Consider the following 19,306-nt stretch of genomic DNA (forward strand, 5'->3'; position numbering starts at 1 on the left):
CCCCAATATGCCAACCTCATAACTTTAGCAGATACTAAAAATCACGGACTGAATAGAAATGCTGATGCATGGCTTCTTACAATCTATAACCCACTTAATACCCTCCCACCCCCACATCATATCTTTCCCCTTTCCTTCGTATAACTAGAGAGCTGTTAAACAACTTCATCTTTAATTGTCTCTTGAAATGTGTGTTTACTGATGCTAAACAATCTGTTCCAAATTTTGTTTAGCTGTGACACTCTGGGTATATCTACACTGCAAGGATTAGAGTAAATCAAATTATGAGTCATCAGCATGATATGGTTGCAAAAAAAGACTAATCTTTCTGAGCTGTATTAACAGGAGTGTCATATCTAAGACACAGGGAGTAACTGTTCCACTCTGCTCAGCACTGGTGAAGCCTCAACTGGAGTACTGTATCCAGTTTTGAGCTCCATACTTTAGGAAAGATGTAATAAATTAGAATCCAGAACAGAACAGAAAGGATAAAAGGTTTAGAAAACCTGACCTATGGGGAAAGGTCAAGAAAACTGGGCATGTTTTGTTTTGAGAAAAGACAACTGAGGAGGGATCCGATAACAGTTTTCAAATATGTTAAGGGCTGTTATAAAGAGGACAGTGATCCACTATTCTCCATGTCTATTAAAGGTAGAACAAGTAGTACTGGGCTTAATCTACTGCAGAACAGATTTAGGTTAGATACTAGGAAAAAATTTCTAACTCCAAGGGTAGTTAAGATCTGGAACAGGCTTCCATGGGAAGTTGTGGAATCCCCGTCATTGGAGGCTTTTAAGAACAGGTTGGGCAAACTCTTGTCAGGGATAATAGCCTACATGTTACTAGGGGACTGGACTTGACTTCTCAAGGTCCCTTTCAGCCCTACATTTCTATGATTCTGTACTGATTTATAAGCTACAAATGAGCCCTATCTATAAATAAAGTTGCTGACACACCTGAATAATTTTCAATAATAGACTGTTTTAAATGCATGAGCGTTAGACAATTCTATACTTTTGTTGAAATTCCAAGAAGCAGCAATCTAATGAGGGTCAATAATATAATGGCCTTCCACAGCCAAGTTATGTACATCACTGCTATTTTTTCCCCAAAATGGTTCTTCTCTTCAAAAAGAATACGTACAAAAGACCTTTTGTTATAAAGTTGACCATCCATTTTATTACATTATTTATACAACAGTTTGGCTTCAGATGCAGACTTGTCAGACACTACCCCCTCCCTCGTCTTCAACAGTGACTGGGAGATTACAATACCAAACTTTACAATACAACCTCAAATACAATATACAGTAGCTACAAAAGCAGCCAATAATACGTTACTTTTTTCAATCAACGTATGGGCAGGAGGTTGCAACCATTTCTCCCACATCAGAACTCTGCTAGCGTGATCCATGCCTTTGTCACTAAGATTATATTACTGAAATTCACTTTATGTGAATTCTTTGCTGGCTTCAGTTTCCCAAGTCAACTGGGAAACTGAAGCCAGCAAAGAATGTGGCAGCTCACTTATCACGTGGAGTTTCTCACTCTGAGCAGGTGACTGCAGTTCTCTGGGATCTCTACTGTTTGCTAGCTTCTGAGTGGCGTTTCGGTTTTGACATATGAATCTCTGAATGGTTTAGAACTGACGTACTAGAGAGGCACCTCTCTCCCTGTCTGATTCTGCTGCAGATCCAGTCTGTGGTGCCACTGCTCGGTGTAAAAGAAATAGAGCTGGGGCTAAGAACTCTTTGCAAGGGGCCTCTGGTCCCAAATAGCCCAAGTGTGTTGACCTTCTGGGCACCCTGTAAAGCACATCCTTTCCCCAAGCTTCAAGAAGGGGATAGTGGGCTGATGGCTTTGCTTTGAGCCCTGAGAACTGGATATTCATAGATGAAGTAGGTTTGGGTTTTCTTCCTGATTTTGGTAGGACTGGCTACATATATTTTTGCTTTTATTCAGGTGACTGAGTTTTAAATATACTACAAAGGCTTAGAGCCATCAATAGTCATTTTATGTTATGTATAAATCTTAAGGATAATATTAAAAAGCTTTTGTTTAACGTGATTACATGTTTGCTTGTTTTACTTCCAAATACATTTTTCTTTTCATTAAAAAAACCCCTTAAAATTGGAAGGGTAGAAGGAGTCTATTTATTGGTCTGTAAAACCCTGATTCCAGATTGACAAGAGATCTGTCCAGAAAATAAGCAGAGAAGTGAAAATAGTGAGCAGATCTGTGGAGTATTAGTAGTATTCAGTACTAAGTGCTATTCTCACCAAATTTTGAGACTTTTTTTATTGTAAGAACAAATACTCATAGAAATGTCTTTGAACTTAGTAAAATAATCAGAAAGCCACAATTCTTCTTTGCAAAGGGAGTCTGAAACCTGACAAATGAAGTGAAATGATGATCATTAGTAATACTTTCTTCTTCATTCACTCATTTTACTATTAAAGCTCTCCAAGAATTTTACAATGGTGGTTACATATTACTATCCTCATTTTACAAATGGAGAAATTGAAGCATAGAGACAGGTTTCAGAGTAGCAGACATGTTAGTCTGTATTCGCAAAAAAGAAAAGGAGTACTTGTGGCACCTTAGAGACTAACAAATTTATTTGAGCATAAGCATCCGATGAAGTGAGCTGTAGCTCACGAAAGCTTATGCTCAAATAAATTTATTAGTCTCTAAGGTGCCACAAGTACTCCTTTTCTTTTCTGAAGCATAGAGAGGTCAAATGATAAGCAGGGGACTGGACTTGATGACCCAAGAGGTCCCTTTCCATTCCATGTTCCTATGGATCACCCAACACCATGCAGCAAGTGTGTGGCAGAGTCAAGAACAGTACGTAGGGTGCCTGAGTCCATTAGCCACCTATTAACCCACAGACATCTTTCCACTAACAAAATCAGCCAACAACAGCATCATACTTCTACACAGCATCTGTATTCTATTCAAGGATAATATCATGAATTTTAGTCAAGCAAGGGACATTTCAAGTCAATGTAAAAAATTCTAGAAATTCTAGTTTGCATTCCAACCCTAATGCAACCTGGTTCTGGACAACGGACTTTATTTGAAAGTTTCTCAGAAAACTCTTGGTGAGTGAAAGATTAGCTACATTGTACAGGGTACTCTAATCCTGGCAGTATAACTGATCACCTCGTGATAATACTTGCATGATTATTTTTCCCCATTGTGGTTTTTTGGGCAGGGGGGTAATTGTTTGGCCTGTTCTTCATGCATTTTCAACATCTGATGGAAAGAACATTTCCTTTTATATTAAACTGTCCAGAGATGATGATTGTGCACAGGGTGTATAGAAATGCCAGTGCTAAGTTAGAAACAGAAGAGGGACCAATAACATCCAACGAAATTAAACATGGGATCCACCCTCAAACAGGGGAAAGCTCCTGAGATTGACAAAATTCCAAGTACTAAAAGTGGGAAGCGGCCACCACCTTTGACTGAGCAGCCCATAAAACTCTCTGAAGAAATATGGGTGAAAGAACAAGTGCCACAAGATGGTATCATTGTGGTATTGCGACAAAGGGGTGATCTTACTCAGCGCACAAACTGGAGAGGTATTGCACTGCTGTCAATCCTGGGCAAAGTATTAGCTTCACCATTAGGCTGAAGAGAATGAAGACAACAGTGAGTGAAATACTACAAGAAGAACAGCCTGGGTTCCATCCAGGTAGATCATGTTGTAATTACATGACTGTTAAACTTTTTGATGGAGCATCGAAAAAGCTATTGGTTGGCAAAAAACCCCTCTTAAACAACATTAAGGAAGTACTTGACAGGGTCTATAAAGAAACCCTGTGGAATATTGTTAGAATCTATGAGAAATCAGACAAACTGATCAACATAATAAGGAGTTTATATGATGAAAGTAGATGCACAGCAAGATAAGATACAGGTTTGGGTGTACAGCTCAATATTGTGATTGAACTTAGGCTGGGGTGTGTGTTATCAACAATCCTTTTAGCATTACCAATAGACTGTGTGATGAAGCAAGCAACAAAAGGCATCATGGACAGCACAGAACGGGTTAGTGGAGATGAATTATATGATCTTAACTTTGCTGATGACACTGCTTTACTAGGTGTGATGTGGGAGAGAATGACTGCCCTTGCATAAGAGAGAAAAAGAAGCACTAGGATGGTGGTAAAGCCCTGGAATGGGTTACCTAGGGAGGTGGTGGAACCTCCATCCTTAGAGGTTTTTAAGGCCCTGCTTGACAAAGCCCTGGCTGGGATGATTTAGTTGGGAATTGGTCCTGCTTTGAGCAGGGGGTTGGACTAGATGACCTCCTGAGGTCCCTTCCAACCCTGATATTCTAGGATTCTGAGATTCGCTGAAAACTGGATTTAAAGTAAACACAGGGAAAAACAAGATTATGAAGGTACAAAATGGAATAATAGATGCAACGGTATACACAGCAGGAAAAGAAAATGAAACAGGAAGATTTCTGCTATCTGGAGAGTGTGATGATATTTGATGATGAGATGAGGAAAAGTGAACGCCACTTTTGGAAGAATGAACAACATCTGGCCAAACCAAGGTCTCAACACGAAACTGAAGGTCAGATTATACCATGCGATTGTACTGAGTACACTACTGTGCAGGGCAGAGACTTGGCTGAAGATAGTACCTAACAAAGAAACTGGAAGTTACCCATCACAGATGGCTGAGGAAGATGCTACACATTTCATGGAAAGACAAAACAACAACAGAGAGAGTAAGGGAGCTGACACAGCAGGTTGTATTAGAAAATATCAAAGAAAAAAGCTCAGGCAGTTGAGACACATACACCATATAGAAGATGGGAGATGTACTATGCAAGCATTGAATTGGGTATCCGGATAGGAAAGTAAATGATGTAGGCCAAACAAGAACTGGCAGACGACAGTGACAAAGGTTACTGAAGATGTGGACATTGCTGAGGAAGAAGTACCGCAATTACCGAGCCACTAATCAATGGACGAACTGGACCGCCCAATATGTCAATGGCACAGGAGGAACTTGGGTCTAAATTTAGGGTGATGGTGTTTATAGCTGTTGGTATTTTTACCACTATGCTCATTTAAGTTTTTCTGTTCCATGTAGCGCCCGCTCTATTATAGCAATTTTTCTTCAAATTAAAATATAGCTGGGTGCTAGCAAGCTATAGAAATGTCCAAGCCATTACGTATATCAGCTAGTAAGGGCTACAAGGATACTGACTGTACTGTTCTAAATACAGAGACTGTATTTAGTCCCTGACATTAAACACACAAGCTTGAGACTTGGGAAACACACTCTGGGCTCAAGTCTTCTACAGAGAAGCTCTGAAAGCTGCAGGTCAAACCATGAGAGTAACGTTTACTAATTCAAAGCCACCATACCCGTCTTGAGTATGAGGCCTATGCATAAGAATGGCCATACTGGGTCAGAACAAAGGTCTATCTAGCCAAGTATCCTGTCTTCCAACAGTGGCCAATGCCAGATGCCCCAGAAGGAATGAACAGAACAGGTAATCATCAAGTGATCCATCCCCTGTCGTCCATTCCCAGCTTCTTGCAAACAGAGGCTAGGGGCACCATCCTTGCCCATCCCAGCTAATGGTCATTGGTGGACCTATCCTTCCTGAACTTCTCTAGTTCTTTTTTGAACCCTGTTATAGTCTACGCCTTCACAACACTTCACTCTGCAATTGCAGCACACCAAGTCAATATGGGGTCTAGTTTTGCAGTAATTTTTTCCTTTATGGACTTCTAAGGCAGATTTTTTAACTGCCGATGCACTACAGAATGGCTGCCAGTCTGATCGAGGGAAAGCAAACTCTTAGGATGCAGAGGAGAGAGAAAATGCTTTAAGCAGTTCCAGTGATTGGTTCCACATTTAGAGATGCCTCAGCAAAAGGCATCTGATGAGTTTAAACAATTTTCACCTGAGGTGGAGAAAGAACAAGAAAAAAAAAAAACTTAAAAACTTACCTCTATCTTTCCAGAGGTGGAAGATGACTCATGGGAAAAAAATGGACTCTTCAGTAAATTAAACAGTAAAGCAAAGAATCCTAGAATTTCAGCAAACACAAGCATCGATCGTCCATGGGCAGTCTTCAGATGAACTCTCCCGGCAGGGGACCAGCATCAATTATTGAATTCTGGTGAGAAAAGGGGCAGACAGATATTTTGGTTACATTACTGTCTCCCAATAAACCAAATGACACAGGATTCAACTTTCAGCATCGTAAGCAAAAAACTGCAGTTAGTTAATTTCAACATTAATTTGTGGCAATATCATATTAAAAGCATGCTGGTCTTATTAATGCTACATACATCAAGGCAGTTTGTTCTCTGGCTGCATTACAGAAAGGTTTAATAGGGTAACAGTTTTTCCTGCCTTTAAGTGATTTGGAAAAAATCAACATTTAAAGACCTTTTTCCTCAACAAATCCATGCTAAAGAATGGAAGTTTCACAGTCCAGGAACCCTAGAGCTTTTAGCAAACATTAGGTTCAATGTCACTGACAGACATGCTCATCGTCTGCCTCTTTCCCTCTCTTATACAATACCTAACACTGAATACCCACAGGAAAGAGCAACACAGATCCAGAAACAAACTGATTACAATTTGTGATAGCCAGACATCATCCATCATGACACAAACGAGCACCAAAAAATTAAGTTGACGTTCATCAGCGCTAGACTGGTGGTCAACAGGCCTCAAATAATCAGTGAATTCATTACAGATGAGGCCCCAGATGCAATATGATAACCATCTGAGCACTACCTTACGGGGTGTGGGTAGTAATTTGCTTCTGTTATAGTTCAGGAAGGATCATCCAGTGGCTAGGGCACTAACCCAGGACTGAGGAAACCTGAGTTCAAGTCCCTGCTCCTCCACAGACTACAGCAAGTCATTTATCTTCTCTGTGACTCAGTCCCCCATCTGTAAAATGGAAATAAATAGTACTTCCTTACCTCACAGGGGTGTTGAATAAATACACTGAAGATTGCAAGGGGCTCATAATACAGCAAATGGGGCCACATAAGTACCTAAGAGACTGCAAATTACTATCCCTGTGGAACAAGAAGAAACCAGGGAGTACCTATGGCTCCCTAAAGCCATAATTCCTTCCCTTAGCTGTTCCTGCGGCAGGACAGCAGCGCACCATCCACTTTCTATGGGCCGTGTTCAGAGCCTACTACAACGAGGCCTTGATCTCTAACTGGAGTTCCCTAGGTGCTACTGTAATAGCAGTAAAACATTAAAATCAGGCCCAGAGATGGTCCACCTCACCCCTGCCAGACTACAAACAGAATATGGCACCTACCAGTAATGTGTACACTTCAAAACTTTAAAAGGGCCAGTTACCCAAAGCTTAAAGCAACTGGTCAGCATAACTGACAGAAAGTGTTAACAACAATTGGGAATCACACAAGGCCATCCTACTAGATGTCTGAAAAAACGCAATTGCACAAACTTAAAAAAAAAATTACACTACTCAAAAAACTATCTTGGTTAAAAGGAGATGTGAAAGCAGCAATAAAATATGAAAAAAAATATATATAAAGACCACAAAAAGGGGAAGTTAATAGCAATAAATTAAAGTTAAAAGTTAAAAAAATGCAGGCAACTGATAAGTACAAAGAATCAATGAAATATTAATGGCCAATAGGGTTAAAACCAACAAGACATTTTAAAATCATATTAGGAACAATAAGCATCTTAGTTAATGCATAGGTTAATTGCTAGATGCACAGATGGTAAAACTGTAAATAGTTATGCAGATGAGAGAAATATTCATTAGGTATTTCTGTTCTGTATTTGAAATGAAGAGGAAGCTGTATCTATCCTATATGTCGTCGTCGGTACTTTTTGGCTAACCAATAGGATACACTATATCTGTACACATTTAAACAATTATATAGCTAAATATATATATATTTATTCATATTCATTTTTATATAAGAAAATGATCCATTTACTTACTAATTTTTTACTTGTGATTTCTGTCAAGCTGCACTTGGATGAAAACTAGAATTCAATTAAAAATACACAAGAATATCTAAAAATTGTTTACTATATAAAACAAAACTGCTTTAAATGTACTGGATACCTAACAAAAGAGCAGGTTTATTAATACGTTCTTTTTTTTTTTTTAAACAAAAGTAACATTATCTATAGTTATTGAACTGAACTGATTGTTTCTGGTCACCATGACCTTCAAGATTTTAGAACTAATAGAGCTCCTTTCTCACCTCAGTTTTATTCATAGACTGAAGGAGGAAAATAAGCTTTCCTGCTTTTTCAACTCATCAGTTTCTCAACTTTGAATGAACTAATCATTGAAGTAAAATAGTTGAATATACTGAAATGAAGAAAATATTCTCTTTGCACCTGCAGAAGAGGCTACTGCTATCAAAAGCTGGTTTAGTACTTCAACAAATTCTGGTTCCAGGTGCTTAGCCAGTAACTTTCACTAGTTCAGTGGTTTCTTTAAAATTTGTCAGCAAACATGTACTGGTTGATTCTTTTATTTAATTTAAATGATTTAATAAATAATATTAATAATCATAATAATAATAATAAATTTAAGCCTTAATATCCGTTGCCATAATTTTAAAATAGGTTTATTTTTTTTTATTTTTTAAAGAAAATGCATCTAATTTAAACAAGGACCAAGGAGCAATCAAGTTGCACATCATTATGACCACACATTAACTACTGTAATCAAAACAACAACTCCCAAACTACATTCTGCCTTCACATCATTCACACAGGTCTCTATGTGACTAGCATAATATGAAAAGAAACTAGAGCACTGAAATCTAGGTAAGGTAGAAATATTGAAACAAAAATTTTCAATATGTAAAAAATACACTAAGACAAAATAACAGGCTAAAATCTTTTTTTTTCATCTTCTGTAGAAGCCACCCAAAAAAGCTATTCTGGTTAATGAAGCCCAACTGACTGTAGCCTGCAGAAGAATCCAGTACCACTTTCTGCTATCTTCTTCCTTACTGAAAACATCCCCTATATAGCCAGTAGTTTCTTGGGGTACACAGAACCAAACATTACATATAACTTCAATATCTGGACACCTCCCTTTCCCAAGTCTGATCCTTCTACACATCAGGAAGCACTGGACAAAGTGAATAAAACAGAAGCCTCCACTTGCAAGTCAGTCCTTTGCCCTTTCTGGCTGGGGAAAGTTTCAAGAATAGCTACAGTATCTGACAGATTGCCGGTGCCTTGTTCAACGAAGGACTGTCTCTCCTGGTTTACAGCAAGACCAATCTTGAAACATTTGTTGATTACACAGAACAAGACTTCCACCGCCTGCAGTTAAATCTCCTATTCCTGAGCAAGCTGACTGAGCAGTTAATGAACAGCAGTTCCTGAGCACATCAGTCTATAGCCTATAACCTAGATACAGGATCAATATCTCTCCTGTCCCACTCTTTCCACAAGCTCCTTACTGAACTTCATCAAGATTCTAGTCCTGCAAAAAACTGGTACCAAGGTACCTAAAAGTTCACCTCATCCTCCAAGTCTCAATTGCTCAACAGCTCTGCTCCTCATGAATAAAGGAACTATTTACCACAAAGGCAAAGCTCACAGGAGTCTTCTTGGCAGATTTGTTGTAGAATTCACTCCCGCAGGACTAAGATTAGCCAACAGGCTCACCAATTTTCAGATCCAAATGTAATAAAAAAAAATCTCACATCTTTGACACAAAACAACACACCCTATTAGTATTTAAGTCAGAGAAGGAATTTAAAGTGTAGAAATTACTATCCATGGAGAGCTGCAGGAGGAGAAAACGGAGAGGAAACATCACTTTAATTTGTTGATGTATAGTACTTCGTAAAAGTTTTTTACACTTTAAATGGTGCTCACAGGCCATTGTATAAGAACCTAAACAGAACAGAATAGTGGATATAGCCTTTTATCCCTTCACCTTAGGGATACCATAAGTGCCATGTCACCTCGCTTCCTCCACTACAAGGAACAAGTTTCACCAACTCAATCCTGCATATTGCTGCAGCCAAATTACTGGTCTAAACCATTGTAATTTTTTCAGCCATCAAGTCTCCCAAAATTTACACCCATGTAAAACCTTGTATTCAACACCCAGATTCCAATATATAACAAACCATAAATTGGTCAAACCTCACTTGGCAGAAGTACAGACACTAGTCATACGAGTTTGCTCTCCACTCTGTGAACTACTGTCAGAATTCAAATGAGACAGTGAGCCATCCAAAAAGGGAACCTTTGCTAATATAGTCAGATCAGCATAAAAATCATCTATTTCTCAAGTCAATCAAAAGCTACACAGTTTCTGGTAATCATGTATACTGTTTACAGACTCAAACACATGGGCCAGGAGTCTCATTATTACTTCTGTGTTGGCCATTGTTGTAGCTATATATAAATACACACACACACACACACACACACACACACACACTCCTACATTCCTTATTGAAAATACTACTTATATATATAAACTTTCAGATAACTAGTATTTTCAGCAAGGAATGTAGGAATTGCCAGATTGGATCAGACAGGTCCATGTAATTCAGTAGTCTGCACCAACTGCTTCAGAGGAAAGCGCACAAAGTAGTAAGCAGAAGTGGGTTAACCTGCCCCACATGGAAGTCTTCTCTTAACCTCTGATAGTTAGAGCCTTGTTCAAACCATGAGGCATAAGGTTTTATAGTTGTTCTTAAACTTTTTTTTTTTTTTTTTACCATTAACTAAACAATTCTGGATACATTTGTTATCCATATAAATGTCTGTTCCCTCTTTAAATCCTATTAAGTTCTTGGCTGCAGCATCATGCGGCAATGCGTTCTACAGCCATATGCATTATGCGAAAAAGTATTTCTTTTTCCTAGATTTTAAGTTGGCCACATTTCCACTTAACTGAATGCCTCATTGTTCTTGTTCTGTGAACTAAGGAGAATAGAAGTTTCCAATCTATCCTCTACACCATTCGTTATTTGTATGTCTCTTTGTCTCCCCTCTGAGGTAAGCAATCCCTATCTTTTCAATCTCATTTAGTAGGAGTGTTTTTCTATTCCCTTAATCATTCCTGTTGTCACTCACTGACTCCTCCTTATTCTGCAATATTCTGTTTGAGACAGAATCACAGGACTGGAAGAGACCTCAAGAGGTCATCTAGTCCAGTCCCCTGCACTCATGGCAGGACTAAGTATTATCTAGACCATCCCTGATAGGTGTTTGTTCTAACCTGCTCTTAAATATCTCCAGTGATGGAGATTCCACAACCTCTCTAGGCAATTTATTCCAGTGCATGTAGTGAAGCATTCTAGATGAGTGTGAACCATTAATTTATGTAACAGGATTCTAATATTTCATATATTATCCATCCCACTCCTTATGCGTCCTAATATTTGTTGTTTTGACTACAACTGCGCTTTGAGCGGAAGTCTTCATTGGACTGTCCACAACAATACCCAAATCCTTTTCCTGAGTTGATACAGTTAATATAGAACCTAGTAAAATGTATTAGAACTTAAGTTTTCCCTCCAATGTGCCTTATTTTGCCCAATGCCCCTTGACCAGTCAGCCACCTTTGACAGTCGACCACACTCTCCTGGAAATCTTGTCCTTCCTTGACTTCTGTAATTCTATGCAGGTGATAAACAGATCTACTTTTCTACTGTATACCCTTCTCCTTCTAGCCAAACTAAAATCTTGGCTTGTCTCTGACATTCCTTCATATATGTTGACCCATCAGTTCAAGCTCAACATGGCTAAAACAGAACTCTTAATCTTGATCTCCCCTCACTCCAAGAGACCCCACCTACTACATCCTCCCTTGATCCCTGTGGACAATACCATCAACCTCCTGCCAGTCACTCAGGTTTGTAACCTGGGTGTCATCTTCAACTCAGATCTCTCTCTAGGTCTCATCTCTCATATCTTGCAGATTCTTTTTTACACAACAGCTCTAAAATACAGCTTCCCTATCCCCAGCTAAAACTCTCATCCAAGCTCTCATCTCAGTTGCCAGCGTCTCTGAGGAAGCTCCATAGTAGGTAGGTGATATGGAAGGGGGGGATTCAGCTGTTGTGACCTGCACTGGATGTGCCATGTTTGTCTTTCTTCCACAGGACAGAAGCGACTTTGTCTGTACAAAGTGCAAGCTGGTCTCCATATTGGAAGAGAAGATTGAAGGTCTGGAGCAACAGGTAACGACCCTGCGTTGTATACGAGAGACTGAGGATTTTCTGGACCAAACTCAGGATAGCCTTCTAGGGGCACAAAGCTCTAAAGATATAGAGCAGGTTGCACAGAGGAGCCAAGAGGCCAGTGAAGAAGCTTGGCAACATGTGACCTCCAGAAGAGGTAAGCGGAATGTCCGGGTTCCAGTAACACAGACACAGGTAACTAACCGCTTTCATGTTCTCTCCACAGGTACCAATGCGGAGAGTGGACCAGATGATATGTCTGGGGGGAGAAAGCGGAAGGAGACTCCGCTGGTTGGGAGGCATGAGATGCGATGTCCTGAGGTTGGGGGTTCCACGACCACCACTCCCAAGAGGAGAAGGCGGGTGGTGGTGGTCGGGGACTCTCTCCTCCGGGGGACTGAGTCATCTATCTGCCGCCCTGACCGGGAAAACCGAGAAGTCTGCTGCTTGCCAGGGGCTAAGATTCGTGATGTGACGGAGAGACTGCCGAGACTCATCAAGCCCTCGGATCGCTACCCCTTCCTGCTTCTCCACGTGGGCACCAATGATACTGCCAAGAATGACCTTGAGCGGATCACTGCGGACTACGTGGCTCTGGGAAGAAGGATAAAGGAGTTGGAGGCGCAAGTGGTGTTCTCGTCCATCCTCCCCGTGGAAGGAAAAGGCCTGGGTAGGGACCGTCGAATCGTGGAGGTCAACGAATGGCTACACAGGTGGTGTCGGAGAGAAGGCTTTGGATTCTTTGACCATGGGATGGTGTTCCATGAAGGAGGAGTGCTGGGCAGAGACGGGCTCCATCTTACGAAGAGAGGGAAGAACATCTTTGCCAGCAGGCTGGCTAACCTAGTGAGGAGGGCTTTAAACTAGGTTCACCGGGGGAAGGAGACCAAAGCCCTGAGGTAAGTGGAAAAGCGGGATACCGGGAGGAAGCACAGGCAGGAAGGTCTGTGAGGGGAGGGCTCCTGCCTCATACTGGGAATGAGGGGCGATCAACAGGTTATCTCAAGTGCTTATATACAAATGCACAAAGCCTTGGAAACAAGCAGGGAGAACTGGAGGTCCTGGTGATGTCAAGGAATTATGACGTGATTGGAATAACAGAGACTTGGTGGGATAACTCACATGACTGGAGTACAGTCATGGATGGTTATAAACTGTTCAGGAAGGACAGGCAGGGCAGAAAAGGTGGGGGAGTAGCACTGTATGTAAGGGAGCAGTATGACTGCTCAGAGCTCCGGTACGAAACTGTGGAAAAACCTGAGTGTCTCTGGATTAAGTTTAGAAGTGTGTGCAACAAGAGTGATGTCATGGTGGGAGTCTGCTATAGACCACCGGACCAGGGGGATGAGGTGGATGAGGCTTTCTTCCGGCAACTCACGGAAGCTACTAGATCGCATGCCCTGATTCTCATGGGTGACTTTAATTTTCCTGATATCTGCTGGGAGAGCAATACAGCGGTGCATAGACAATCCAGGAAGTTTTTGGAAAGCGTAGGGGACAATTTCCTGGTGCAAGTGCTAGGGGAGCCAACTAGGGGGAGCGCTTTTCTTGACCTGCTGCTCACAAACCGGGTAGAATTAGTGGGGGAAGCAAAAGTGGATGGGAATCTGGGAGGCAGTGACCATGAGTTGGTTGAGTTCAGGATCCTGACGCAGGGAAGAAAGGTAAGCAGCAGGATACGGACCCTGGACTTCAGGAAAGCAGACTTTGACTCCCTCAGGGAACAGATGGCCAGGATCCCCTGGGGGACTAACATGAAAGGGAAGGGAGTCCAGGAGAGCTGGCTGTATTTCAAGGAATCCCTGTTGAGGTTACAGGGACAAACCATCCCGATGAGTCGAAAGAATAGTAAATATGGCAGGCGACCAGCTTGGCTTAATGGTGAAATCCTAGCGGATCTTAAACATAAAAAAGAAGCTTACAAGAAGTGGAAGGTTGGACATATGACCAGGGAAGAGTATAAAAATATTGCTCGGGCATGTAGGAAAGATATCAGGAGGGCCAAATCGCACCTGGAGCTGCAGCTAGCAAGAGATGTCAAGAGTAACAAGAAGGGTTTCTTCAGGTATGTTGGCAACAAGAAGAAAGCCAAGGAAAGTGTGGGCCCCTTACTGAATGAGGGAGGCAAGCTAGTGACAGAGGATGTGGAAAAAGCTAATGTACTCAATGCTTTTTTTGCCTCTGTTTTCACTAACAAGGTCAGCTCCCAGACTGCTGTGCTGGGCAACACAAAATGGGGAAGAGATGGCCAGCCCTCTGTAGAGATAGAGGTGGTTAGGGACTATTTAGAAAAGCTGGACGTGCACAAGTCCATGGGGCCGGACGAATTGCATCCGAGAGTGCTGAAGGAATTGGCGGCTGTGATTGCAGAGCCCTTGGCCATTATCTTTGAAAACTCGTGGCGAACGGGGGAAGTCCCGGATGACTGGAAAAAGGCTAATGTAGTGCCCATCTTTAAAAAAGGGAAGAAGGAGGATCCTGGGAACTACAGGCCGGTCAGCCTCACCTCAGTCCCTGGAAAAATCATGGAGCAGGTCCTCAAAGAATCAATCCTGAAGCACTTAGAGGAGAGGAAAGTGATCAGGAACAGTCAGCATGGATTCACCAAGGGAAGGTCATGCCTGACTAATCTAATCGCCTTTTATGATGAGATTACTGGTTCTGTGGATGAAGGGAAAGCAGTGGATGTATTGTTTCTTGACTTTAGCAAAGCTTTTGACACGGTCTCCCACAGCATTCTTGTCAGCAAGTTAAGGAAGTATGGGCTGGATGAATGCACTATAAGGTGGGTAGAAAGCTGGCTAGATTGTCGGGCTCAACGGGTAATGATCAATGGCTCCATGTCTAGTTGGCAGCCGGTGTCAAGTGGAGTGCCCCAGGGGTCGGTCCTGGGGCCCGTTTTGTTCAATATCTTCATAAATGATCTGGAGGATGGTGTGGATTGCACTCTCAGCAAATTTGCGGATGATACTAAACTGGGAGGAGTGGTAGATACGCTGGAGGGGAGGGATAAGATACAGAAGGACCTAGACAAATTGGAGGATTGGGCCAAAAGAAATCTAATGAGGTTCAATAAGGATAAATGCAGGGTCCTGCACTTAGGATGGAAGAATCCAATGCACCGCTACAGACTAGGGACCGAATGGCTCGGCAGCAGTTCTGCGGAAAAGGACCTAGGGGTGACAGTGGACGAGAAGCTGGATATGAGTCAGCAGTGTGCCCTTGTTGCCAAGAAGGCCAATGGCATTTTGGGTTGTATAAGTAGGGGCATAGCGAGCAGATCGAGGGACGTGATCGTTCCCCTCTATTCGACACTGGTGAGGCCTCATCTGGAGTACTGTGTCCAGTTTTGGGCCCCACACTACAGGAAGGATGTGGATAAATTGGAAAGAGTACAACGAAGGGCAACGAAAATGATTAGGGGTCTAGAGCACATGACTTATGAGGAGAGGCTGAGGGAGCTGGGATTGTTTAGTCTGCAGAAGAGAAGAATGAGGGGGGATTTGATAGCTGCTTTCAACTACCTGAAAGGGGGTTTCAAAGAGGATGGCTCTAGACTGTTCTCAATGGTAGCAGATGACAGAACGAGGAGTAATGGTCTCAAGTTGCAATGGGGGAGGTTTAGATTGGATATTAGGAAAAACTTTTTCACTAAGAGGGTGGTGAAACACTGGAATGCGTTACCTAGGGAGGTGGTAGAATCTCCTTCCTTAGAGGTTTTTAAGGTCAGGCTTGACAAAGCCCTGGCTGGGATGATTTAACTGGGACTTGGTCCTGCTTTGAGCAGGGGGTTGGACTAGATGACCTTCTGGGGTCCCTTCCAACCCTGATATTCTATGATTCTATGATTCAGTTACTGAAACTTCCTTCTCTCTGGCCATGACAAATGCTGTTTTGCCCTCTCAGATCATTCAGAATGTTGTTGCAAAGAATTTTTCTAGCCCATTACTTTGACCATGTTTACCCCTCTCTTTGCAACCCTCTACTAGCTTCCCATTATCTATTGCATCAAACAAAAGAAAAAGAGTACTTGTGGCACTTTAGAGACTAACAAATTTATTTGAGCATAAGCTTTCGTGAGCTACAGCTGTATGTAGCTTATGCTCAAATAAATTTGTTAGTCTCTAAAGTGCCACAAGTACTCCTTTTCTTTTTGCGAATACAGACTAGCACGGCTGCTACTCAAACCTGTCATCAAACAAAAGCTGTTTGTCTTTACTTTCAAGGCACTTAGCAGTCTATCATCTCTCATCACCATCGAGCTGTCTGCTCACAACTCTGATCAGTCCATGACACCAACCTGTTGCCCACTTGTTACATTTTCATACAAGCTCCTTTGTGCTTTCTCCCATGCCCCAGGCTTGGGAAGAGCTCTCCATAAACATCTGCAAAGGTGTCTCATTATCTCCCTTCAAATCCTGCCTTAAAACTCTGCTTTACTGTGATGCCTATAAAAAAAAATTGACAATTAGGATGGCGGTTTGTTAAGACCACAGCCTATCATGCTGACCACTGCCTCATTGTTTCTGTGTACTCTCCCATCAGTCTGTATCCATCCGTTGCTTCTTGTCTCATACTTAGATTGTAAGATCTTTGGGGCAGGAAGCTTCTCTTGTATAGCACCTACCACAATTGATCATGGTCCACGATGGAGGTTCCTAAGTGCTAGGGTAATACCAATAATACATTTATTAGTAACATTAAATTTCTTCTGCCATTGCATTGCCCATTCACCCAACTTGATCAGATCCCTCCAAAAGTTCTTAGTCTTCTCTGAATTTATAACCCAAACAAGAAACATTTTTGTCTCAGTGATGCACTTATTTGATATGGACATGGATATCATTTCAAATGATTAACTAATAATCATGCTATTCTAGTGAGTGGGCAGGGTAACAGCCCTGAACTGTGGCTAGATGACTCGCTGGTACCATATCTTCCTAGTCAGCTGTTCTCAGCCATGTCTGTTGGACTGCTTCCTCACAGGCAAACCGTGCTTTAGAGTGTGAACCCGTATAGATGGGTTTCAGAGTAGCAGCCGTGTTAGTCTGTATTCGCAAAAAGAAAAGGAGTACTTGTGGCACCTTAAAGACTAACAAATTTATTAGAGCATAAGCTTTCGTGAGCTACAGCTCACTTCATCGGATGCATTTAAGAATTCCGATGAAGTGAGCTGTAGCTCACGAAAGCTTATGCTCTAATAAATTTGTTAGTCTCTAAGGTGCCACAAGTACTCCTTTTCTTTTTGTATAGATGGGGGTTCTGAAGTTTTGTACAGCGTGAACCACATCTTAGGCTATGTCTATACTAGCACTTTTATCGGTATAACTTATCTCCCTCAGGGGTGTGAAAAGAACGCACCCTTTGAGCAATAAGCAATCTGCCGATCACCACAGTGTGATAATCATGGGTTTAGACAATGGGCAATAATGCCAGTTCAGCAAATACTACTCTCTCCTTACCCAAGTTGATTACCTTTACATCCAAATATATTTTTCCATATATCTGTAGCTTTTTTGTTCTAAAGCAGATTTTTTTTTTAAACTATACTGCCTGGAGAGGATAACGAAAGGCACTTTACAAGTAGTTTTTATACATCAATGTGACTTCAGATAAGTCTTCAATTTAGGATAAAAAGATGGTTGGAGGACAAACAGTAGAATGAAATGTCCACAGAATATAAATATCTCCACCACACAATGTTTTTCACTCCATCAGAAAGCTTTTCAATTCTCGTTACTACAAGGAGCATGTACTTAAAAGATTTTCAATACAAGAAACCTGGCCTTTCCATAAAGCTTGCATTAGCCTGAAATCCTTGGTCCTCTGACTGTTACCTTCCACAATCCTGTATTCAGTATTTCATGCTCAACTCTTGTCAATGAATTGTCTGAAGTGGTTTGCTTATAAGTGCTGGGGTTCATTTTTATCCTTTCTTTCTGACAACTAATGAAGCTGTCTTGAGAGGAACAAATATTCAACACAAGATGATGAAGATGAATGTTGTTTGGTTTTTAAGCAAACCATACCTAATAATTATACTTCCCAGAGAGTGGTGGGGTGAAGGCAGGATGTAGGTTATCTAAGGTCTTTGTAAACATGTCCTTTGAAGTTGAATTCTTCTAACTTAACTTCCTTTACAATACCTCATTATGGAACAGACTCATCTGGTTAGTACTCTATTACTTATTATAGCAATCTTAAGAATTCTTTTCAGAGTAGCAGCCGTGTTAGTCTGTATTCGCAAAAAGAAAAGGAGTACTTGTGGCACCTTAGAGACTAACAAATTTATTAGAGCATAAGCTTTCGTGAGCTACAGCTCACTTCATCGGATGCATTTAAGAATTCTTGTAATCCATCTAAAATGTACTCAAAAATATATTACGGTGCCAGTCATGTCACTGTGTCTATCAGTCTTTCCATTACATACCCCCGTTTTAAGGTTTTAGAAGTCAGCTGTAAAAATTCTTTGGGGGCTAAAACGTGGCACAATATCTTAGCCCAAGGGCAACTATTACTAAATATTTAAAGCAAAATCCATTCACTAATTTACCAATCAGCCACAGACAAAATATCTTTCCATCATTTTTAATCTGGATCACATTTCAAAGAGAACTTTCTTTCATCTTTAGTTTAGTTATCTTTCTCCATTTACATTCCTCAAGTCAGGTGTTCCCTACAGATTTTTCACCCATGGGTTTAAGAGACCTGGTCTATCTGCAATTAAAGTTTTCACAACAGGCCATGATGCAATAGACTTTCATCACCTTTCAAGCATTTATGATCTAGCATGCAAAGCACATGCCTTTCAACAACTCCCTTGTTACATTTTACTTAGTCTAGTGAATAAAATGAATTTCAAAAGTTATGTACATTCCAAATGTTATGTATATGCAGTAAGCAATTTGGACAGTGCTGACAATTTTTAATTACTTTAGCTACCACAATTTAAAAAATAATATCTCCAAATATAAAATTTACATCATAATAATATGGGCCTAATATAAAAGCAAGGAACTTTAAAAGACAAAAATCTGCTTGAGAACTTTAGGCTTTATTTTATATGCCACTGTAGCCTAGACTTCT

The 19,306-nt window shown here is 41.0% G+C and overlaps 1 protein-coding gene across 13 annotated transcripts in view; it reads right to left on the reverse strand.

Moving 5' to 3' along the window:
- The window catches only part of NCOA1 (nuclear receptor coactivator 1), a 360,042-nt gene that overhangs the window by 255,401 nt on the left and 85,335 nt on the right, over positions 1-19,306 (reverse strand). For all 13 annotated transcript variants that reach the window (XM_043510052.1, XM_043510045.1, XM_043510046.1 and 10 more), the window contains exon 2: positions 5,984-6,153. The gene's annotated coding sequence lies outside the window, so the exon portion shown is untranslated. The remainder of the gene's footprint in view (positions 1-5,983; positions 6,154-19,306) is intronic.

The sequence above is a fragment of the Dermochelys coriacea genome, chromosome 3, assembly GCF_009764565.3.
Source record: "Dermochelys coriacea isolate rDerCor1 chromosome 3, rDerCor1.pri.v4, whole genome shotgun sequence".
Lineage (NCBI taxonomy): Eukaryota > Metazoa > Chordata > Testudines > Dermochelyidae > Dermochelys > Dermochelys coriacea.